Raw genomic sequence first — 27,250 nt, 5'->3', positions numbered from 1 at the left:
GTTCCCACCGAGCAACGAATTCAGGATACTGGCAGCGGAAGTAACACATCATGCGCGGGTAGGGGTCTCACACTCGGGGCCTCGCCCACGGATATCCGGACAAGAGACTAATCCGTCGGTTTGTCCAAAACCGAAACCGGAAAAAACTTCCCTTATCCGGAAAGCACGGGCGATTCCTCCAGGATAACTTTTTACTCTAACGTAGTCAAGTCCATTAATAGATCAAACTGATCCGACTGCACCTATAAAGATACTCGGTCAGATCAAGGAAGAAATTGCACTTGGATCATTGGGATCAATGCTTTTTTCCCCATCAAGAAGCACAGCCGTTGATTCCTATCCATAGAACAATTACTATCCGGGACTTACTTCATCTATCATAATAACGGAAATTGAGTCTCGATTTACGGATCCATCAGTCCAGCCTAACCCCATCCGATCCCATGGGTTAGCCAACCGCCCAACCACTGTAGTGATGGGATCCAATTTGGAATTTGGTTAGGTTTTGTCCCGGGTACCAAGGAAAAGAGTTCCAAGGCCCCCTAGCCGGAAGTTCATGCAAACATAAAACTAGCCACACCACTTACACACCCAATATGAAATTGCCTTTTCTTAGCATCAGCTAACTTTAAAACAATCCTTTAATGAAACCATAGTACCACTGATCACAATCTTCCAATTTATCCAGTTGATTTATACCATCATTCCTTCATCAGAGTATCTATGGCATCATTGGCAACTAGAACGCTCACCACCTATCCACACAGGGGCCTTTTCAATAGTTCCTAGCCCATAATACTTGGCAATATAATCACTTATATAAATCAAGATGGACTCTCGTTGAAGATCAGCAAGATCAACCAACAGATCCATAAAAAGAGTCATGGACTCATCCATTGAAGACCAGCAAGGTCAATCAACCAGATCCATGCCCGGTTTCAGAAAAACAACTCTTACTCCTTGTTCCAATATCTTCCTCGACGCACGTGTGGGTATCTTCGGCGACCCAGAGCCCGAGCACCATATGGTCAGCACCCTCTAGGATCCTTCGCAGGTGACCTAGCGCTTCACTCATAGGCCGCTTCCTTGGTCCCTCATCCACCGTACCGGAAGCTCACCATTTAAATCGAACCGAGGCTGGTCAAGACCTCGGTCGACCTTGCTACGCGAGACGTCCTCCATTGACTCTCCGTCAGCAATTGCAACTTTAACAGTTAGGTCTTCATGACCTTAATCCACAAGACGGTCAAAATGCTTCCCCAGCATTCATGACATAAAACAGTCATTTACAAACAGTCACAAAATACAGTTTCTAAATCAAACTCTCGTCTTTCCACATTATCCCTCCTTAGTCCACATTACTTATTCCACATTCCATTTAATGTGTACTCATTCTCATCCATTTCCTCAAATCGGCGACACATTAATTCACATACACATTCACATTCACATCCCTATATCCACATCTATATGCATACATCCATTTTTACATCCTCATTTATACATCCACATCCCATATCCACATTCATACATACACATCCATATCCACATCCATACATCCACATCCACATCCATACATCCACATCTACATGTTTACCTCCAATTTCACATCCTCATTTATACCTCCACATCTCATATCCACATTCATACATACACATCCATTTTCACATCCATACATCCACATCCACATGCATACATCCACTATCACGTCCTCATTCATACATCCACATCCACACACATACATCCACATCCACATTTCCATTCATATCTATACATCCACATCTACATCCACATACATACATACATCCACATTCACATTCCATATCCATATCTACATCCACATTCACATACATCCACATCCACATTCCCATTCACATCTATACACCCACATCTACATCTACATACATATATACATCCACATTCCACATTCACATCTATACATCCACATCTACGTCCACATTCACATACATCCACATCCACATTCCCATTCACATCTATACATCCACATATGTACATACATCCACATCCACATTCCACATTCACATCTACATCCACATTCACATCTATGTATATACATCTTCATGCATACATCCATTTTCACATTCATACATCCACACTCCCATCTCCACATCCACACATCCACATACATACATCCATTTTCACATTCCCATTCATATAACCTCATATGCCTTCACATCTAATCTTTTACATCACATCCATTCTTGTCCTATCACAACCCATATACATCTTATCCTATCACATACACTTCTTACCTCATCTCATACACATCTTATCACATCTTAATTCATCTTATCACCTGCTAACTTATTTCATAAGCATCTTATCACCTGCTAACTTATTTCATAAGCATCTTATCACCTCTTATCACATCTTATACACCTCTTATCACATCCCATCACATCTCAAATCTGTGTATAGAATACAAGAGAATTCTTATATTTGATATAAGATTTCTTTACACATTTATTTATGCATAAATTCCATTTAAGGAGATTAATACTTTTGAAGTAAAAATCAATCTTTTATGCATCTTCCTATACATAAATTTATGATATTTTTGAATTAGAATTTCAATCTTTTATGCATCTTCCTATGCATAATTTTAATTTAGATGAAAATGACACTTTGAATCAATCTTTTATGCATCTTCCTATGCATAAATTCAATTTAATAGGAATTACACTTTTAGAATAAAAGAATTTCTCTTATGCATCTAAGTTATGCATAAAATCCATATATGATAAAAATCACACTTTTAGTATAAAAAGAATATCTTTTATGTATACTTCTATGCATGAAATCCAAATATGATAAAAGTAACACTTTTATAATAAAATAATCACCTCTTATGCATACTTCTATGCATGAAATTCAATTGTGATAAAAGTAACACTTTTATAATAAAATAATCAACTTTTATGCATACCTCTATGCATGAAATCCAAATATGATAAAAGTAACACTTTTATAATAAAATAATCAATTCTTATGCATACTTCTATGCATGAAATTCAATTGTGATAAAAGTAACACTTTTATAATAAAATAATCAACTCTTATGCATACTTCTATGCATGAAAATAAAATTGATAAAAATAACACTTTTGATATAAAATTTATCCATTATGCATACTTCTATGCATGAAAATAAAAATGGTAAAAATAACACTTTTGATATAAAAACTTATCCTTTATGCATACTTCTATGCATGAAAATAAAATTGATAAAAATAACACTTTTGATATAAAAATTTATCCATTATGCATACTTCTATGCATAAAAATGGTAAAAATAACACTTTTGATATAAAAACTTATCCTTTATGCATACTTCTATGCATGAAAATAAAATTGATAAAAATAACACTTTTGATATAAAAATTTATCCATTATGCATACTTCTATGCATGAAAATAAAAATGGTAAAAATAACACTTTTGATATAAAAATTTATCCATTATGCATACTTCTATGCAAGAAAATAAAAATGGTAAAAATAACACTTTTGATATAAAAACTTATCCTTTATGCATGATATTAAAATTTAATTTCTCCATTATTATCATGAAATTCTTCCAATTAATCTAGGATGATAATTCCTAGAATATGGTAGGAAGTCCTCTTTTTATGCTTTGAATGAAATTATTTTATGCATAATTTTTATAAAAATTTTGCCATAGCTCCGCTGCTATGACTGATAAATCTCAATTTTTCTAAGGGGTAAAGCTTATCATTAAGGAATTAATTAAAATGATCTCTAATTGGATTATTAATCCATAATGGATTGAATCATCAATATACATAAACTAAAAGCATAGAAAAAAGCCATTAATTTGGCTTCAAGCATAGCTTAATCTTGGGTTAAGGAAAAGCTTTATGAAAAGCTTGATTTGGATTGAGAATGGGTCATGAGTATGACCATTTCTTGAGTGAGAGAGAGAAATTACATAAAAACCATTAGAATTTAAACATAAATGGAAATTAACTTCAATAGCATTTATTAAATTATGTAACTCTTCACAACTATTCACCAATTAACTTCAATAGCATTTAAAAAAACCATACCAATTAAGCTTCTCAAGCTTGAGAGGGGTTGAGAAGAGAGAAACATTGAGAAATTATAGAAAACATCAATATTCACTAATTACCTTACAAATTGCTTGATTCTTTGTTCACGGTAGAGGCCCCCAACCAATCAATTGGTTAAGTATGTTGATGGAGCCACTAATGGGGATTGAAGAAAGAGGGAAGCTCCAAAAACTAGTGAATTATTAAATGAATTCACAGTTCTTGGCTTAGGTGGAGTAGAGTAACGATGCATAAACACTATCTTTTTTTCAACAAGGGGGAGGCTTCTATTTATAGGAAAAATTGAGCTCCTAACCAAACAAACTGATTCTAGAATTTTCTAAATCAGTTTGGTCAATATTTGACCATTTTTCGGTCAGTTAAGCTAACTTTTTGGAGCTAGACTTGAATGAGGAGAGAGGAGAGATGAAATATCTCAATTTTTATGAGTTTAAAACTCATTCGAGCATGTGAAATATGCACCTCCTTTAAAGAACTCCCCTTCCTTACATATGTGTCATAATGGAATCATTTTAATATTGCTCATAGTTTTTTTTACTAATAAACCTTGTACATTTTCAACTCTTCATCTTATGTGAAATATGCACCTCCTTTAAAGAACTCCCCTTCCTTACATATGTGTCATAATGGAATCATTTTAATATTGCTCATAGTTTTTTACTAATAAACCTTGTACATTTTCAACTCTTCATCTTATGTAAGCATTTACTCATTTTTGGATACCCAAAATATCTCATATTTTTAATATTGCTCATAGTTTTTTACTAATAAACCTTGTACATTTTCAACTCTTCATCTTATATGAGCATTTTCTCATTTTTGGGTATCTTCTTTTACAAATTGGATTTATCTCCTCCCTACACATGGATTGATGCTATTGGCCCATAGGAACCTTAATTGGACCATAATCCAAAAATTTTTGAAAATCTAGACCCTTAGGCTAAGGTCCTTTATACCCATTTCCAATTAATTCCAATTGCACATTGGAAAGTTCTTTTTGAATTTCTGTTTCAGGGGAACTTATTTTAATAAGATGAGTTATTTTTCTATCCAAAAATATTCATAATCTGGATATTCTCTCTCTAGAATATTTTCTCAAACAGTTAGAAACAAGGTCTTTATATTTCTGAAGAGGGATTGATTACAGGGGAAGATACTAGACATCAAAAGGGGGTTGGGGGAGGAATCTTACATTCTACCCCACTTAAAAAATGCGAGATGTCCTCATCTCGCAAACTGGGATAATTTCGCAAGATGCACGAATATGAGACTTAGAGAAAAATTTTAATCAAGGTTAACCACCAAGAAAAGTCTTAAAGAGAGCAAGATTAAAAATAAGAACAAGATTTAAACTTTATTCATTCTCGGAACTTATACAATAAGGATAAAAGAACTCTTTACACTTCCATAAGCCCGTCCATCATATGATCACAAAAGCAGCACTCACAAGCTGCGCATGTATAAGGTAACTCATCTATGGGAATAATTCTGTTGGTTATTGCTGCACCTATTTCAATGGTATGAGGTGATCTAACAAAAGGACCTCTGAGAGGTAAGCCAAAAACGGGGTAAAGGCATATCTTCTCATGAGGAAGAAAACATGCCAGTAATAAGAAGACCCGCTCAGAAAACCCAAGATGTCTTGATCTCATGACGCAGTAGTATCGGGGACCCAAACCCAAAGCTTCAATAACCATGGCCAAGCGGACATTGTTACGAAAGTGCTGCTGACCCCAGGGTGTTACCCTAGTTATGTTTTGATAGGTCCGCCATTTGGTCTGAGCTACAGAAGTTCCCAAGTGAGGAAAAAGTGAGCGCTCATACTGTTCTATAAAATCTTTCTTCACAGACTCGCTTGCGTCTTGAAGGTGAGAAATCATCATGGATAAAACTAATTCCTGTTGCCAAGCCATGAAGGAGATTAAGAAGAAGGGAGATCGATGAAAGTAAGATTACTGTGAGCGACAAGTAAAAGTTACGACTTATATAAAGGAAGGAGCTGGCGTAACCTAGAAGCCAACGGTAACTTGCCACTGAAGTTTTACCGTCTTTCCATGATTTGGGTTTGGCACATTTTTCTATAGAAGGCATTAAGAACTTTGAGATGAGGAGATAAAAGAAGCTCGTAAGCTAAGTCGCTTACTTTCTTTGAATTCAGATAAGGCTCTCAATATCTGGGGGATAACTTCTTAAACTCCCCAATAGATAAAGAACTTCTTTTGGGCCATACTCGAATGAAGACCAAAACCTTGGTATCCAAAACACCGATTTTTACTTCTGAACTCATTGTTCTGAATCCTTAAAACAGGTGGGACTCTTGAGAAGTATTCAGGGAAAAGGTTCTAAACAGAATCTTCTTTTTTATTCTAGAGAGAGAATAATTATAAGATCAGAAAGGGAGATTCTTACTCCTGTATACCTCGAAGGCTGGGGGAGAATCTTACATTCTACCCCACTTGAAAAGTGCGAGATGTCCTCATCTCGTAAGGTAGAGGACAACTCTTTTCTTAAGATCCAATTTATTCTGGGATTCCTTATATTCTGGTCAACCCAACAGAATACGGGGATAATTATCCCTTATATAGAACTCATCATTAAATAACAATTCATTCAGATCATATCATTTATATCTTTAACACGATAATGGTCCATTAGACTGAAAATTTTCCTTCTGAACATTCCTCCATAGGAATTTTAGTCAAGCAAGTTCTCAATTTGTCATCCCTTAACTTGATCCACCAAGTCAAGTATTAATAGTAGCAATCTGACAGCACAATCCACTAATCTCATAGTGATTTGCTGAAATCATTATCATCATTCCAGTTATGAATATCATCACAGGGACTCATCCCATTCATCCTCATTGATGTTTCGCTCAGCTTATTACATTTCAACCAAATTTCAGGGATCATCATTTTTCAATCAGAATCCAAATCAATTCATCAATTCTCAAACAGAATTAAAAATCATATCAACCACATTCGAAATCATCCTCTGGATAGCATTAACGCTTATAATTTCAAGTCTTAGATTTACTCATATATACTGTCAGTAAAGAGCTGTAGTATACTCTCGGTATATACGGGTAGTCACGGCCCTTGGAATTAAAAGGTAAATACCATCATGTCTAGGCCTCAAGCAAGTCAGGGATTCTGTATAATTGTGGTAAAAGTTCTTAATGCCTTCTATAGAAAAATGTGCCAAACCCAAATCATGGAAAGACGGTAAAACTTCAGTGGCAAGTTACCGTTGGCTTCTAGGTTACGTCAGCTCCTTCCTTTATATAAGTCGTAACTTTTACTTGTCGCTCACAGTAATCTTACTTTCATCGATCTCCCTTCTTCTTAATCTCCTTCATGGCTTGGCAACAGGAATTAGTTTTATCCATGATGATTTCTCACCTTCAAGACGCAAGCGAGTCTGTGAAGAAAGATTTTATAGAACAGTATGAGCGCTCACTTTTCCCTCACTTGGGAACTTCTGTAGCTCAGACCAAATGGCGGACCTATCAAAACATAACTAGGGTAACACCCTGGGGTCAGCAGCACTTTCGTAACAATGTCCGCTTGGCCATGGTTATTGAAGCTTTGGGTTTGGGTCCCCGATACTACTGCGTCATGAGATCAAGACATCTTGGGTTTTCTGAGCGGGTCTTCTTACTGGCATGTTTTCTTCCTCATGAGAAGATATGCCTTTATCCCGTTTTTGGCTTACCTCTGAGAGGTCCTTTTGTTAGATCACCTCATACCATTGAAATAGGTGCAGCAATAACCAACAGAATTATTCCCATAGATGAGTTACCTTATACATGCGCAGCTTGTGAGTGCTGCTTTTGTGATCATATGATGGACGGGCTTATGGAAGTGTAAAGAGTTCTTTTATCCTTATTGTATAAGTTCTGAGAATGAATAAAGTTTAAATCTTGTTCTTATTTTGAATCTTGCTCTCTTTAAGACTTTTCTTGGTGGTTAACCTTGATTAAAATTTTTCTCTAAGTCTCATATTCGTGCATCTTGCGAAATTATCCCAGTTTGCGAGATGAGGACATCTCTCATTTTTTAAGTGGGGTAGAATGTAAGATTCCTCCCCCAACCCCCTTTTGATGTCTAGTATCTTCCCCTGTAATCAAACCCTCTTCAGAAATATAAAGACCTTGTTTCTAACTGTTTGAGAAAATATTCTAGAGAGAGAATATCCAGATTATGAATATTTTTGGATAGAAAAATAACTCATCTTATTAAAATAAGTTCCCCTGAAACAGAAATTCAAAAAGAACTTTTCAATGTGCAATTGGAATTAATTGGAAATGGGTATAAAGGACCTTAGCCTAAGGGTCTAGATTTTCAGAAATTTTTGGATTATGGTCCAATTAAGGATCCTATGGGCCAATAGCATCAATCCATGTGTAGGGAGGAGATAAATCCAATTTGTAAAAGAAGATACCCAAAAATGAGTAAATGCTCACATAAGATGAAGAGTTGAAAATGTACAAGGTTTATTAGTAAAAAACTATGAGCAATATTAAAAATATGAGATATTTTGGGTATCCAAAAATGAGTAAATGCTCACATAAGATGAAGAGTTGAAAATGTACAAGGTTTATTAGTAAAAAACTATGAGCAATATTAAAATGATTCCATTATGACACATATGTAAGGAAGGGGAGTTCTTTAAAGGAGGTGCATATTTCACATAAGATGAAGAGTTGAAAATGTACAAGGTTTATTAGTAAAAAAAACTATGAGCAATATTAAAATGATTCCATTATGACACATATGTAAGGAAGGGGAGTTCTTTAAAGGAGGTGCATATTTCACATGCTCGAATGAGTTTTAAACTCATAAAAATTGAGATATTTCATCTCTCCTCTCTCCTCATTCAAGTCTTCCAAAAAGTTAGCTTAACTGACCTAAAAATGGTCAAATATTGACCAAACTGATTTAGAAAATTCTAGAATCAGTTTGTTTGGTTAGGAGCTCAATTTTTCCTATAAATAGAAGCCTCCCCCTTGTTGAAAAAAAGATAGTGTTTATGCATCGTTACTCTACTCCACCTAAGCCAAGAACTGTGAATTCATTTAATAATTCACTAGTTTTTGGAGCTTCCCTCTTTCTTCAATCCCCATTAGTGGCTCCATCAACATACTTAACCAATTGATTGGTTGGGGGCCTCTACCGTGAACAAAGAATCAAGCAATTTGTAAGGTAATTAGTGAATATTGATGTTTTCTATAATTTCTCAATGTTCCTCTCTTCTCAACCCCTCTCAAGCTTGAGAAGCTTAATTGGTATGGTTTTTTTAAATGCTATTGAAGTTAATTGGTGAATAGTAGTGAAGAGTTACATAATTTAATAAATGCTATTGAAGTTAATTTCCATTTATGTTTAAATTCTAATGGTTTTTATGTAATTTCTTTCTCTCACTCAAGAAATGGTCATACTCATGATCCATTCTCAATCCAAATCAAGCTTTTCATAAAGCTTTTCCTTAACCCAAGATTAAGCTATGCTTGAAGCCAAATTAATGGCTTTTTTCTATGCTTTTAGTTTATGTATATTGATGATTCAATCCATTATGGATTAATGATCCAATTAGAGATCATTTTAATTAATTCCTTAATGATAAGCTTTACCCCTTAGAAAAATTGAGATTTATCAGTCATAGCAGCGGAGCTATGGCAAAATTTTTATAAAAATTATGTATAAAATAATTTCATTCAAAGCATAAAAAGAGGACTTCCTACCATATTCTAGGAATTATCATCCTAGATTAATTGGAAGAATTTCATGATAATAATGGAGAAATTAAATTTTAATATCATGCATAAAGGATAAGTTTTTATATCAAAAGTGTTATTTTTACCATTTTTATTTTCTTGCATAGAAGTATGCATAATGGTTAAATTTTTATATCAAAAGTGTTATTTTTACCATTTTTATTTTCATGCATAGAAGTATGCATAATGGATAAATTTTTATATCAAAAGTGTTATTTTTATCAATTTTATTTTCATGCATAGAAGTATGCATAAAGGATAAGTTTTTATATCAAAAGTGTTATTTTTACCATTTTTATGCATAGAAGTATGCATAATGGATAAATTTTTATATCAAAAGTGTTATTTTTATCAATTTTATTTTCATGCATAGAAGTATGCATAAAGGATAAGTTTTTATATCAAAAGTGTTATTTTTACCATTTTTATTTTCATGCATAGAAGTATGCATAATGGATAAATTTTATATCAAAAGTGTTATTTTTATCAATTTTATTTTCATGCATAGAAGTATGCATAAGAGTTGATTATTTTATTATAAAAGTGTTACTTTTATCACAATTGAATTTCATGCATAGAAGTATGCATAAGAGTTGATTATTTTATTATAAAAGTGTTACTTTTATCATATTTGGATTTCATGCATAGAGGTATGCATAAAAGTTGATTATTTTATTATAAAAGTGTTACTTTTATCACAATTGAATTTCATGCATAGAAGTATGCATAAGAGGTGATTATTTTATTATAAAAGTGTTACTTTTATCATATTTGGATTTCATGCATAGAAGTATACATAAAAGATATTCTTTTTATACTGAAAGTGTGATTTTTATCATATATGGATTTTATGCATAACTTAGATGCATAAGAGAAATTCTTTTATTCTAAAAGTGTAATTCCTATTAAATTGAATTTATGCATAGGAAGATGCATAAAAGATTGATTCAAAGTGTCATTTTCATCTAAATTAAAATTATGCATAGGAAGATGCATAAAAGATTGAAATTCTAATTCAAAAATATCATAAATTTATGTATAGGAAGATGCATAAAAGATTGATTTTTACTTCAAAAGTATTAATCTCCTTAAATGGAATTTATGCATAAATAAATGTGTAAAGAAATCTTATATCAAATATAAGAATTCTCTTGTATTCTATACACAGATTTGAGATGTGATGGGATGTGATAAGAGGTGTATAAGATGTGATAAGAGGTGATAAGATGCTTATGAAATAAGTTAGCAGGTGATAAGATGCTTATGAAATAAGTTAGCAGGTGATAAGATGAATTAAGATGTGATAAGATGTGTATGAGATGAGGTAAGAAGTGTATGTGATAGGATAAGATGTATATGGGTTGTGATAGGACAAGAATGGATGTGATGTAAAAGATTAGATGTGAAGGCATATGAGGTTATATGAATGGGAATGTGAAAATGCATGTATGTATGTGGATGTGTGGATGTGGAGATGGGAGTGTGGATGTATGAATGTGAAAATGGATGTATGCATGAAGATGTATATGCATAGATGTGAATGTGGATGTAGATGTGAATGTGGAATGTGGATGTGGATGTATGTACATATGTGGATGTAGATGTGGATGTATAGATGTGAATGGGAATGTGGATGTGGATGTATGTGAATGTGGACGTAGATGTGGATGTATAGATGTGAATGTGGAATGTGGATGTATATATGTATGTAGATGTAGATGTGGGTGTATAGATGTGAATGGAAATGTGGATGTGGATGTATGTGAATGTGGATGTAGGTATGGATATGGAATGTGAATGTGGATGTATGTATGTATGTGGATGTATAGATATGAATGGGAATGTGGATGTGGATGTATGTGTGTGGATGTGGATGTATGTGTGTGGATGTGGATGTATGAATGAGGACGTGATAGTGGATGTATGCATGTGGATGTGGATGTATGGATGTGAAAATGGATGTGTATGTATGAATGTGGATATGAGATGTGGAGGTATAAATGAGGATGTGAAATTGGAGGTAAACATGTAGATGTGGATGTATGGATGTGGATGTGGATGTATGGATGTGGATATGGATGTGTATGTATGAATGTGGATATGGGATGTGGATGTATAAATGAGGATGTAAAAATGGATGTATGCATATAGATGTGGATGTAGGGATGTGAATGTGATTGTGTATGTGAATTAATGTGTCGCCGATTTGAGGAAATGGATGAGAATGAGTACACATTAAATGGAATGTGGAATAAGTAATGTGGACTAGGGAGGGATAATGTGGAAAGACAAGAGTTTGATTTAGAAACTGTATTTTGTGACTGTTTGTAAATGACTGTTTTATGTCATGAATGCTGGGGAAGCATTTTGACCGTCTTGTGGATTAAGGTCATGAAGACCTAACTGTTAAAGTTGCAACTGCTGACGGAGAGTCAATGGAGGACGTCTCGCGTAGCAAGGTCGACCGAGGTCTTGACCAACCTTGGTTCGATTTAAATGGTGAGCTTCCGGTACGGTGGATGAGGGACCAAGGAAGCGGCCTATGAGTGAAGTGCTAGGTCACCTGCGAAGGATCCTAGAGGGTGCTGACCATACGGTGCTCGGGCTCTGGGTCGCCGAAGATACCCACACGTGCATCGAGGAAGATATTGGAACAAGGAGTAAGAGTTGTTTTTCTGAAACCGGGCATGGATCTGGTTGATTGACCTTGCTGGTCTTCAATGGATGAGTCCATGACTCTTTTTATGGATCTGTTGGTTGATCTTGCTGATCTTCAACGAGAGTCCATCTTGATTTATATAAGTGATTATATTGCCAATTATTATGGGCTAGAAACTATTGAAAAGGACCCTGTGTGGATAGGTGGTGAGCGTTCTAGTTGCCAATGATGCCATAGATACTCTGATGAAGGAATGATGGTATAAATCAACCGGATAAATTGGAAGATTGTGATCAGTGGTACTATGGTTTCATTAAAGGATTGTTTTAAAGTTAGCTGATGCTAAGAAAAGGCAATTTCATATTGGGTGTGTAAGTGGTGTGGCTAGTTTTATGTTTGCATGAACTTCCGGCTAGGGGGCCTTGGAACTCTTTTCCTTGGTACCCGGGACAAAACCTAACCAAATTCCAAATTGGATCCCATCACTACAGTGGTTGGGCGGTTGGCTAACCCATGGGATCGGATGGGGTTAGGCTGGACTGATGGATCCGTAAATCGAGACTCAATTTTCGTTATTACGATAGATGAAGTAAGTCCCGGATAGTAATTGTTCTATGGATAGGAATCAACGGCTGTGCTTCTTGATGGGGAAAAAAGCGTTGATCCCAATGATCCAAGTGCAATTTCTTCCTTGATCTGACCGAGTATCTTTATAGGTGCAGTCGGATTAGTTTGATCTATTAATGGACTTGACTACGTTAGAGTAAAAAGTTATCCTGGAGGAATCGCCCGTGCTTTCTGGATAAGGGAAGTTTTTTCCGGTTTCGGTTTTGGACAAACCGACGGATTAGTCTCTTGTCCGGATATCCGTGGGCGAGGCCCCGAGTGTGAGACCCCTACCCACGCATGATGTGTTACTTCCGCTGCCAGTATCCTGAATCCGTTGCTCGGTGGGAACTGGGATCTCACATAATCGGTTGCACCCACCACAGAGCTTACCTTGCTTTTTATTGCAAATAGTAATAGTAAGAAGCTTGATAAGGAGAAGAGTCATGTGTGAACATGAACATAGCAAGAAAAATAAAGTACCCAGGAATCCAAGAATTTGAAGTACATATATCAAATGCTAGTTTTAGCAATTACGAAAGTTATAAAGTGCAATGTTGCATATTCTACATTCTCATAAGATTTGTAATCAATTCAAAGCCCTTGAGAAAATTAATCCTTAGACAAATGGATGTGCTCTCTCTCTCTCTCTCTCTCTCTCTCTCTCTCTCTCTCTCTCTCTCTCTCTCGCTCGCATGCACACGCCATTAAAAGTATTTATGTCACATAACTTCCTGGATTGGAGAAGAAAGAAAAGGGAAGAGGTGGTTCTTTTTTATCATCCTTTGCTAGACTCTCTCTCCCCCCTTTTCTCTCTCCATCTCTCTCCCTTTAGCCATTACAAGCACCTATGTCACATAACTTCCTATATTGGAGAAGAAAAAAGAGGGAACTAGTGGTTCTCTTTATCATCCTTTGCTAGATTGGATTCACATAACTAATGTTGCACCCCATTTTCTAGATTTGGATTCACATAACTAATATCCTATATATTCCTAGGTTGGAGAAGAAAGAAGAGGGAAGAGGTGGTTCTCTCATATCATCCTTTGCTAGATTGGATTCACACAATTAAAATTTCAGCCCATTCCCTTATGGAAATAAACGATTCAACTTTTAATTTAATTATATTTTTAACATGGCTTGCAACTATCCGCTTGAAAAATGCCATGTGAACTTTTATCTTGCCTTGGCAAAATGGCTAAAATTTTGACAGTTTTAGTTCTAAAATCAATCGACGATTAATTAAGGTGAATTAGCACATGGTTTATTTATACATGATGCAACCATACCACACATGGTCCTAACCAGTATGATAGCATGCAAAGGGTGTTTGGGAGAGGGTAAGGCACATGAGAGAGAGAGCTGAAACAAACTAAGGGAATGTGGTGAGGAAGAAATGAAGAAGAGATTACATTGAGCGGTTATGGAGACATCTCTAGAGAAGAGGTGTCTCCATGCTCTTAGTAGTGATTAAAATATAGAGACTTTAGGATTTGTGGAGACACCTCTAGGGAAGAGGTCCATGCTCTTGTAGAGATTTATAGAGACTTTAGGATTTGATATAGTTGTGACTCACCTCAGCATTAAATGGGTCCAACCAAGGCTTAAAGAGGCTCAATTGCAAACCCAAGCAAGAGGAGAGGTGGTTTTCTTATATCATCCTTTGCTAGATTGGATTCACATAATTAATTTCACAGCCCATTCCCTTATGGAAATAAATGATTCAACTTTTAATTTAATCATATTTTAAAGATGGCTTGCAACTATCCACATAATCAATCACGTTCACAAAATAGTTTACATATGTGGCTCTGCAATATTTTTTCACAAAACCTCAACAAGATTGACAAACCGAATCTCCAAAATGTGTCCTATCTCCTTATGACAAAATTGATTTGTTCTACATCTGTGGCTATTGTTATCCTTTTCACAAAATCCAAACGACGTAGATATTATAATACATTCCCAAGAAGAACAAAAACTTCGTGCCTTGTAGTGAAAAAGCTTTATATAACCTTCTAATTTCTAGCCTTGTACTTTTTGTGTTCCCTTTAAAAAAAATTTAAAAGGTAAAAATAAGACAAATGGACGTACTCTCTCTCTCTCTCTCTCTCCTCATTAAAAGCACCTCTGTCATAACTTCTTAGATTGGAGAAGAAACAAGAGGGAAGAGATGGTTTTTTTAATCATCCTTTGCTAGATTGGATTCACATAACTAATTTCACACCCTATTTTCTATATTAGATTCGCATAACTTTTTGGATTGGAGAAGAAAAAAGAGGGAAGTGGTGGTTCTTTTTTATATTCCTTTCCTAGATTTGATTCACATAACTAATGTTGCACCCCATTTATTTATGGGAATAAATGAATCTTCTTTCAATTGTGTCCACAATTAATCATGTTTTCAAGATGGCTTGCAACTATCCCCATAATCACTCACCTTCACAAAATAGCTTGCTTACATATGTGGCTACGATAATTTTTTCACAAAACCTCAACAAGATTGAGATACCAAATCTCCAAAATGTGTCCCGTCTCCCCATGGCAAAAGTGATTCGCCATGGCTGTTATTATCCTTTTCATAAACCCCAACTCAACATAAACCATTGACTATTGTATTATTTATGAAACCGATTGAAAAATGCCATGTGAACTTTTATCTTGCCTTGGAAAAATGGTTAAAATTTTGGTTGTTTTAGCTCTAAAATCAATCGATGATTAATTAAGGTGAATTAGCACATGGTTTATTTGTACATGATGCAACCATACCACACATGGTCCTAATCAGTATGATAGCATGCTAAGGGTGTTTGGGAGGGGGTAAGGCACATGAGAGGGAGCTAAAACAAACTAAGGGAATGTGGTGAGGAAGAAACGAAGAAGAGATTACATTGAGCGGATATGGAGACATCTCTAGAGAAGAGGTGTCTCCATGCTCTTAGTAGTGATTAAAATATAGAGACTTTAGGATTTGTGGAGACACCTCCAGGAAAGAGGTCCATGCTCTTTGTAGATATTTGAAGAGACTTTAGGATTTGATATAGTTGTGACTCACCTCAGCATTAAATGGGTCCAAGCAAGGCTTAAAGAGGCTCAATTGCAAACCCAAGCAAGAGGGATGTTAGGAAGACCACTCGATTGGGGATATCTGAGATACCATTGTACCATAATGATATATTGTATTGTGGGTGATGCCATATTAATACTGATAGGCTCGTATTATTAGTATATGCATTTGGGCCGTGTTAGTGTTATTGGCCACTATCATATGGGGGATGCCATATTAATATTGACATGCCTGTATTATTATTATATGCATTTGTTGGGGCCATGTTAGTGTTATTGGTATTGTGGGTGATTTGCTATGTTCATGAATATTGATATAATGTATTACTGGTGTTGTGTTTCTACCTATACACATAATCATGTTCATACTAATATTGATAGGCTCGTATTAATAGTATATGCATTTGTTGGGGCCATTTGAGTGTTATTGGTATTGTGGGTGATATACCATGTTGATGAATATTAAGCTGGCATATGACTGGTGTTGTGTAGAAATTCTACCTATGAACATAATCATGTAGATGAATATTGAGATAGAGTATTACTAGTGTTGTGTTTCTCCCTATGAACATAAAGCATGTTGTGATTAACTATTAAGGAGTCCAATTAATTATTCTAACCAATGTGATTAATGCTTATGAGAGTAATGGGTGTTGAGCAGTGCAAGGATATTGATTCAAGTGTCACACATGGATGACAGTCTAAGCATGGTGTGGGGTGCTAATCAAGGTGTCATGTTGAGTATTTATAGTGTGCAAGTTTCTATATTTATCATGTTTGATGAATATTGAGCTAGTGTATTACTGGTGTTGTGTCTCTAGCACAATGAACATAATCTTAATTGTTAAGGATTCCCATTAATTATTCTAACCAATGTGATTATAACGCTTATGAGTAATGTGTGTTGAGCAGTGCAAGAATACTAACTAAAGTGTCGCACATGGATGACGGTCTGAGCATGGTGTGGAGTGCCAATCATGGTGTCATGTGTAGAGTATTTATGACGGTGTGCAAATGTCTATATTTAATTAACGCCATATTTTAGATTTGTCCGCCGAATGTTGTAGTTGTATTCTATGTTTGCACATCTTAGATGTATAAGAGATCAATTTTTTTTATTCTTAAGGTATTGCATAAGGTACTAAGATTTATATTTGAAAAATAAGACGCATATTTGGATGTACTCAATCCTATTATTGCAGATGGGAAGGAGAGCCACCATCTACAAGAGACACATTAGACCCAATGTTGTGTTGTGAGTTTTTCTTCCTTATTTTTGCACTTTCTATTGGTGGATTATGTTTATAGTCTTGTTTCAAAGAGAGAAATGGTATACGTACTTAAAAGCTTTTGTAAATCTATGAGCAAGTCTTCGGCGACCACACATAAAAAAGTTGGTCGTGCATTTCTAATGAGAAAGGACATAAACCCATTATCCAAACTAGAGTGTACTCTCTCGCTCTCTTGTGTGCTAAGTGGTTGTTTTCATAATTAGAGAGGGATTACTTGCACACTTAAGCAATAGAGTGCTTTTTCTCTATAATGAGATTGTGTGAGGTTAGCATCGTTATGCAATCGGTTGCACCCACAGAGCTTACGTTGCTTTTACTTGCAAATAGTAATAGTAATAGTAATAGTAAGAAGCTTGATAAGGAGAAGAGTCATGTGTGAACATGAACATAGCAAAAGAAAAATAAAGTACCCAGAATTCTAAGAATTTGAAGTATATATAGTTAGCAATTACGAAAGTTATAAAGTGCAATGTTGCATATTCTACATTCATAAGATTTGTAATCAATTCAAATCCCTTGAGCAAATTAATCATTAGACAAATGGATGTGCTCTCTCTCTCTCTCTCTCTCTCTCTCTCTCTCTCTCTCTCTCTCTCTCTCTCTCTCTCTCTGTGTGTGTGTCCCGTGCACGCGCCATTAAAAGTATTTATGTCACATAACTTCTTGGATTGGAGAAGAAAGAAAAGGGAAGAGGTGGTTCTTTCTTATCATCCTTTGCTAGACTCTCTCTCCCCCCTTTTCTCTCTCCATCTCTCTCCCTTTAGCCATTACAAGCACCTATGTCACATAACTTCCTAGATTGGAGAAGAAAAAAGAGAGAACTAGTGGTTCTGTTTATGATCCTTTGCTAGATTGGATTCACATAACTGATGTTGCACCCCATTTTCTAGATTTGGATTCACATAACTAATATCATATAACTTCCTAGGTTGGAGAAGAAAGAAGAGGGAAGAGGTGGTTCTCTCATATCATCCTTTGCTACATTGGATTCACATAATTAATTTCGCAGCCCATTCCCTTATGGAAATAAACGATTCAACTTTTAATTTAATTATATTCTTAACATGGCTTGCAACTATCCGGTTGAAGAATGCCATGTGAACTTTTATCTTGCCTTGGCAAAATGGCTAAAATTTTGGCAGTTTTAGTTCTAAAATCAATTGATAATTAATTAAGGTGAATTAGCACATGGTTTATTTATACATGATGCAACCATACCACACATGGTCCTAACCAGTATGATAGCATGCAAAGGGTGTTTGGGAGGGGGTAAGGCACATGAGAGGGAGCTGAAATAAACTAAGGGAATGTGGTGAGAAAGAAACGAAGAAGAGATTACATTGAGCGGTTATGGAGACATCTCTAGAGAAGAGGTGTCTCCATGCTCTTAGTAGTGATTAAAATATAGAGACTTTAGGATTTGTGGAGACACCTCTAGGGAAGAGGTCCATGCTCTTTGTAGAGATTTATAGAGACTTTAGGATTTGATATAGTTGTGACTCACCTCAGCATTAAATGTGTCCAAGCAAGGCTTAAAGAGGCTCAATTGCAAACCGAAGAAAGAGGGATGTTAGGAAGACCACTCTATGGTTGACTAGGGATATCTGAGATACCATTGTACCATAATGATATATTGTATTGTGGGTGATGCCATATTAATACTGATAGGCTCGTATTATTAGTATATGCGTTTGGGCCGTGTTAGTGTTATTGGCCACTATCATGGGGAATGCCATATTAATATTGACATGCTCGTATTATTATTATATGCATTTGTTGGGGCCATGTTAGTGTTATTGGAATTGTGGGTGATTTACTATGTTTATGAATATTGAGATAGTGTATTACTGGTGTTGTGTTTCTACCTATGAATATAAACATGTTTATACTAATATTGACAGGCTTGTATTATTAGTATATGCATTTGTTGGGGCCATTTTAGTGTTATTAGTATTGTGTGTGATATACCATGTTGATGAATATTGAGCTGGCGTATTACTGGTGTTGTGTAGAAATTCTACCTATGAACATAATCATGTAGATAAATATTGAGCTAGTGTATTACTAGTGTTGTGTTTCTACCTATGAACATATTGTGATTAATTATTAAGGAGTCCAATTAATTATTCTAACCAATGTGATTAATGCTTATGAGAGTAATGGGTGTTGAGCAGTGCAAGGATACCGATTCAAGTGTCATACATGGATAACAGTCTAAGCATGGTGTGGGGTGCCAATCAAGGTGTCATGTAGAGTAGTTATGGCAATGTGCAAATTTTTATATTTATCATGTTGATGAATATTGAGCTAGTGTATTATTGGTGTTGTGTTTCTGCCAATGAACATAATCTTAATTGTTGAGGATTCCAATTAATTATTCTAACCAATGTGATTATAACGCTTATGAGTAATGTGTGTTGTCGCACATGGATGACGGTCTAAGCATGGTGTGGAGTGCCAATCATGGTGTCATGTAGATTATTTATGGTAGTGTGCAAATGTCTATATTTAATTAACGCCGTATTTAAGCTTTGTCCGTTGAATGTTGTAGTTGTAATTGCAATGTATTCTATGTTTTCACATCTTAGATGTGTAGGAGATTAATTTATTTATTGTTAAGGTATTGCATAAGGTACTAAGGTTTAATTTGAAAAATAAGACCCATATTTGGATGTACACAATCCTGTTTATTGCCTCCATGGGTCTATTTTTGGAATAAAAGATATAAATACTAGAGATGGGAAGGGGAGCCACCATCTACAAGGGACACATTAGACCCAATGCTGTGTTGTGAGTTTTTCTTCCTTATTTTTGCACTTTCTATTGGTGGATTATGTTTATAGTCTTGTTTCAAAGAGAGATGGTATACGTACTTAAAAGCTTTTGTAAATCTATGAGCAAGTCTTCGGCGGCCACACATAAAAAAGTTGGTCGTGCATTTCTAATGAGAAAGGACATAAACCCATCATCCAAACTAGAGTGTATTCTCTCGCTCTCTTGTGTGCTAAGTGGTTGTTTTCATAATTAGAGAGGGATTACTTGCACACTTAAGCAATAGAGTGCTTTTTCTCTATAATGAGATTGTGTGAGGTTAGCATTGTTATGTAATCGGTTGCACCCACCACAGAGCTTACCTTGCTTTTTATTGCAAATAGTAATAGTAAGAAGCTTGATAAGGAGAAGAGTCATGTGTGAACATGAACATAGCAAGAAAAATAAAGTACCCAGAAATCCAAGAATTTGAAGTACATATATCAAATGCTAGTTTTAGCAATTACGAAAGTTATAAAGTGCAATGTTGCATATTCTACATTCTCATAAGATTTGTAATCAATTCAAAGCCCTTGAGAAAATTAATCCTTAGACAAATGGATGTGCTCTCTCTCTCTCTCTCTCTCTCTCTCTCTCTCTCTCTCTCTCTCTCTCTCTCTCTCACATGCCATTAAAAGTATTTATGTCACATAACTTCTTGGATTGGACAAGAAAGAAAAGGGAAGAGGTGGTTCTTTTTTATCATCCTTTGCTAGACTCTCTCTCCCCCCTTTTCTCTCTCCATCTCTCTCCCTTTAGCCATTACAAGCACCTATGTCACATAACTTCCTATATTGGAGAAGAAAAAAGAGGGAACTGGTGGTTCTCTTTATCATCCTTTGCTAGATTGGATTCACATAACTAATGTTGCACCCCATTTTCTAGATTTGGATTCACATAACTAATATCATATAACTTCCTAGGTTGGAGAAGAAAGAAGAGGGAAGAGGTGGTTCTCTCATATCATCCTTTGCTACATTGGATTCACACAATTAAAATTTCAGCCCATTCCCTTATGGAAATAAATGATTCAACTTTTAATTTAATTATATTCTTAACATGGCTTGCAACTATCCGGTTGAAAAATGCCATGTGAACTTTTATCTTGCCTTGGCAAAATGGCTAAAATTTTGACAGTTTTAGTTCTAAAATCAATCGACGATTAATTAAGGTGAATTAGCACATGGTTTATTTATACATGATGCAACCATACCACACATGGTCCTAACCAGTATGATAGCATGCAAAGGGTGTTTGGGAGAGGGTAAGGCACATGAGAGAGAGAGCTGAAACAAACTAAGGGAATGTGGTGAGGAAGAAATGAAGAAGAGATTATATTGAGCGGTTATGGAGACATCTCTAGAGAAGAGGTGTCTCCATGCTCTTAGTAGTGATTAAAATATAGAGACTTTAGGATTTGTGGAGACACCTCTAGGGAAGAGGTCCATGCTCTTGTAGAGATTTATAGAGACTTTAGGATTTGATATAGTTGTGACTCACCTCAGCATTTAATGGGTCAACCAAGGCTTAAAGAGGCTCAATTGCAAACCCAAGCAAGAGGAGAGGTGGTTTTCTTATATCATCCTTTGCTAGATTGGATTCACATAATTAATTTCGCAGCCCATTCCCTTATGGAAATAAATGATTCAACTTTTAATTTAATCATATTTTTAAGATGGCTTGCAACTATCCACATAATCAATCACGTTCACAAAATAGTTTACATATGTGGCTCTGCAATATTTTTTCACAAAACCTCAACAAGATTGACAAACCGAATCTCCAAAATGTGTCCTATCTCCTTATGACAAAATTGATTTGTTCTACATCTGTGGCTATTATTATCCTTTTCACAAAATCCAAACGATGTAGATATTATAATACATTCCCAAGAAGAACAAAAACTTCGTGCCTTGTAGTGAAAAAGCTTTATATAACCTTCTAATTTCTAGGCTTGTACTTTTTGTGTTCCCTTTAAAAAAAATTTAAAAGGTAAAAATAAGACAAATGGACGTACTCTCTCTCTCTCTCTCTCTCTCTCTCTCTCTCTCTCTCTCCTCATTAAAAGCACCTCTGTCATAACTTCTTAGATTGGAGAAGAAACAAGAGGGAAGAGGTGGTTTTTTTAATCATCCTTTGCTAGATTGGATTCACATAACTAATTTCACACCCTATTTTCTATATTAGATTCGCATAACTTTTTGGATTGCAGAAGAAAAAAGAGGGAAGTGGTGGTTCTTTTTTATATTCCTTTCCTAGATTTGATTCACATAACTAATGTTGCACCCCATTCCCTTATGGGAATAAATGAATCTTCTTTCAATTGTGTCCACAATTAATCATGTTTTCAAGATGGCTTGCAACTATCCCCATAATCACTCACCTTCACAAAATAGCTTGCTTACATATATGGCTACGATAATTTCTTCACAAAACCTCAACAAGATTGAGATACCAAATCTCCAAAATGTGTCCCGTCTCCCCATGGCAAAAGTGATTCGCCATGGCTGTTATTATCCTTTTCATAAACCCCAACTCAACATAAACCATTGACTATTGTATTATTTATGAAACCGATTGAAAAATGCCATGTGAACTTTTATCTTGCCTTGGAAAAATGGTTAAAATTTTGGTTGTTTTAGCTCTAAAATCAATCGATGATTAATTAAGGTGAATTAGCACATGGTTTATTTGTACATGATGCAACCATACCACACATGGTCCTAATCAGTATGATAGCATGCTAAGGGTGTTTGGGAGGGGGTAAGGCACATGAGAGGGAGCTAAAACAAACTAAGGGAATGTGGCGAGGAAGAAACAAAGAAGAGATTACATTGAGCGGATATGGAGACATCTCTAGGAAAGAGATGTCTCCATGCTCTTAGTAGTGATTAAAATATAGAGACTTTAGGATTTGTGGAGACACCTCCAGGGAAGAGGTCCATGCTCTTTGTAGATATTTGAAGAGACTTTAGGATTTGATATAGTTGTGACTCACCTCAGCATTAAATGGGTCCAAGCAAGGCTTAAAGAGGCTCAATTGCAAACCCAAGCAAGAGGGATGTTAGGAAGACCACTCGATTGGGGATATCTGAGATACCATTGTACCATAATGATATATTGTATTGTGGGTGATGCCATATTAATACTGATAGGCTCGTATTATTAGTATATGCATTTGGGCCGTGTTAGTGTTATTGGCCACTATCATATGGGGGATGCCATATTAATATTGACATGCCTGTATTATTATTATATGCATTTGTTGGGGCCATGTTAGTGTTGTTGGTATTGTGGGTGATTTGCTATGTTCATGAATATTGATATAATGTATTACTGGTGTTGTGTTTCTACCTATACACATAATCATGTTCATACTAATATTGATAGGCTCGTATTAATAGTATATGCATTTGTTGGGGCCATTTGAGTGTTATTGGTATTGTGGGTGATATACCATGTTGATGAATATTAAGCTGGCATATGACTGGTGTTGTGTAGAAATTCTACCTATGAACATAATCATGTAGATGAATATTGAGATAGAGTATTACTAGTGTTGTGTTTCTCCCTATGAACATAAAGCATGTTGTGATTAACTATTAAGGAGTCCAATTAATTATTCTAACCAATGTGATTAATGCTTATGAGAGTAATGGGCGTTGAGCAGTGCAAGGATATTGATTCAAGTGTCACACATGGATGACAGTTTAAGCATGGTGTGGGGTGCCAATCAAGGTGTCATGTTGAGTATTTATAGTGTGCAAGTTTCTATATTTATCATGTTTGATGAATATTGAGCTAGTGTATTACTGGTGTTGTGTCTCTAGCACAATGAACATAATCTTAATTGTTAAGGATTCCCATTAATTATTCTAACCAATGTGATTATAACGCTTATGAGTAATGTGTGTTGAGCAGTGCAAGAATACTAACTAAAGTGTCGCACATGGATGACGGTCTGAGCATGGTGTGGAGTGCCAATCATGGTGTCATGTAGAGTATTTATGACGATGTGCAAATGTCTATATTTAATTAACGCCAATCATGGTGTCATGTAGAGTATTTATGACGATGTGCAAATGTCTATATTTAATTAACGCCATATTTTAGATTTGTCTGCCGAATGTTGTAGTTGTAATTGCAATGTATTCTATGTTTGCACATCTTAGATGTGTAAGAGATCAATTTTTTTAATTCTGAAGGTATTGCATAAGGTACTAAGATTTATATTTGAAAAATAAGACGCATATTTGGATGTACTCAATCCTATTATTGCAGATGGAAAGGAGAGCCACCATCTACAAGGGACACATTAGACCCAATGTTGTGTTGTGAGTTTTTCTTCCTTATTTTTGCACTTTCTATTGGTGGATTATGTTTATAGTCCTGTTTCAAAGAGAGAAATGGTATACGTACTTAAAAGCTTTTGTAAATCTATGAGCAAGTCTTCGGCGACCACACATAAAAAAATTGGTCGTGCATTTCTAATGAGAAAGGACATAAACCCATTATCCAAACTAGAGTGTACTCTCTCGCTCTCTTGTGTGCTAAGTGGTTGTTTTCATAATTAGAGAGGGATTACTTGCACACTTAAGCAATAGAGTGCTTTTTCTCTATAATGAGATTGTGTGAGGTTAGCATCGTTATGCAATCGGTTGCACCCACAGAGCTTACGTTGCTTTTACTTGCAAATAGTAATAGTAATAGTAATAGTAATAGTAAGAAGCTTGATAAGGAGAAGAGTCATGTGTGAACATGAACATAGCAAAAGAAAAATAAAGTACCCAGAATTCCAAGAATTTGAAGTATATATATCAAATGCCAGTTAGCAATTACGAAAGTTATAAAGTGCAATGTTGCATATTCTACATTCATAAGATTTGTAATCAATTCAAAGCCCTTGAGCAAATTAATCATTAGACAAATGGATGTGCTCTCTCTCTCTCTCTCTCTCTCTGTGTGTCTCGTGCACGCGCCATTAAAAGTTTTTATGTCACATAACTTCTTGGATTGGAGAAGAAAGAAAAGGGAAGAGGTGGTTCTTTCTTATCATCCTTTGCTAGACTCTCTCTCCCCCCTTTTCTCTCTCCATCTCTCTCCCTTTAGCCATTACAAGCACCTATGTCACATAACTTCCTAGATTGGAGAAGAAAAAAGAGAGAACTAGTGGTTCTGTTTATGATCCTTTGCTAGATTGGATTCACATAACTAATGTTGCACCCCATTTTCTAGATTTGGATTCATACAACTAATATCATATAACTTCCTAGGTTGGAGAAGAAAGAAGAGGGAAGAGGTGGTTCTCTCATATCATCCTTTGCTACATTGGATTCACATAATTAATTTCGCAGCCCATTCCCTTATGGAAATAAACGATTCAACTTTTAATTTAATTATATTCTTAACATGGCTTGCAACTATCCGGTTGAAGAATGCCATGTGAACTTTTATCTTGCCTTGGCAAAATGGCTAAAATTTTGGCAGTTTTAGTTCTAAAATCAATTGATAATTAATTAAGGTGAATTAGCACATGGTTTATTTATACATGATGCACCCATACCACACATGGTCCTAACCAGTATAATAGCATGCAAAGGGTGTTTGGGAGGGGGTAAGGCACATGAGAGGGAGCTGAAACAAACTAAGGGAATGTGGTGAGGAAGAAACGAAGAAGAGATTACATTGAGCGGTTATGGAGACATCTCTAGAGAAGAGGTGTCTCCATGCTCTTAGTAGTGATTAAAATATAGAGACTTTAGGATTTGTGGAGACACCTCTAGGGAAGAGGTCCATGCTCTTTGTAGAGATTTATAGAGACTTTAGGATTTGATATAGTTGTGACTCACCTCAGCATTAAATGTGTCCAAGCAAGGCTTAAAGAGGCTCAATTGCAAACCGAAGCAAGAGGGATGTTAGGAAGACCACTCTATGGTTGACTGGGGATATCTGAGATACCGTTGTACCATAATGATATATTGTATTGTGGGTGATGCCATATTAATACTGATAGGCTCGTATTATTAGTATATGCGTTTGGGCCGTGTTAGTGTTATTGGCCACTATCATGGGGAATGCCATATTAATATTGACATGCTCGTATTATTATTATATGCATTTATTGGGGCCATGTTAGTGTTATTGGTATTGTGGGTGATCTACTATGTTTATGAATATTGAGATAGTGTATTACTGGTGTTGTGTTTCTACCTATGAATATAATCATGTTCATACTAATATTGACAGGCTCGTATTATTAGTATATGCATTTGTTGGGGCCATTTTAGTGTTATTAGTATTGTGCGTGATATACCATGTTGATGAATATTGAGCTGGCGTATTAGTGGTGTTGTGTAGAAATTCTACCTATGAACATAATCATGTAGATAAATATTGAGCTAGTGTATTACTAGTGTTGTGTTTCTACCTATGAACATATTGTGATTAATTATTAAGAATTCCAATTAATTATTCTAACCAATGTGATTAATGCTTATGAGAGTAATGGGTGTTGAGCAGTGCAAGGATACCGATTCAAGTGTCATACATGGATGACAGTCTAAGCATGGTGTGGGGTGCCAATCAAGGTGTCATGTAGAGTAGTTATGGCAGTGTGCAAATTTTTATATTTATCATGTTGATGAATATTGAGCTAGTGTATTATTGGTGTTGTGTTTCTGCCAATGAACATAATCTTAATTGTTGAGGATTCCAATTAATTATTCTAACCAATGTGATTATAACGCTTATGAGTAATGTGTGTTGTCGCACATGGATGACGGTCTAAGCATGGTGTGGAGTGCCAATCATGGTGTCATGTAGATTATTTATGGTAGTGTGCAAATGTCTATATTTAATTAACGCCGTATTTAAGCTTTGTTCGTTGAATGTTGTAGTTGTAATTGCAATGTATTCTATGTTTTCACATCT

The sequence above is a fragment of the Cibotium barometz genome, chromosome 1 (assembly GCF_041138505.1).
Source record: "Cibotium barometz isolate CiBa-2024 chromosome 1, ASM4113850v1, whole genome shotgun sequence".
Taxonomy (NCBI): domain Eukaryota; kingdom Viridiplantae; phylum Streptophyta; class Polypodiopsida; order Cyatheales; family Cibotiaceae; genus Cibotium; species Cibotium barometz.
This window is presented reverse-complemented; position numbering follows the sequence as displayed.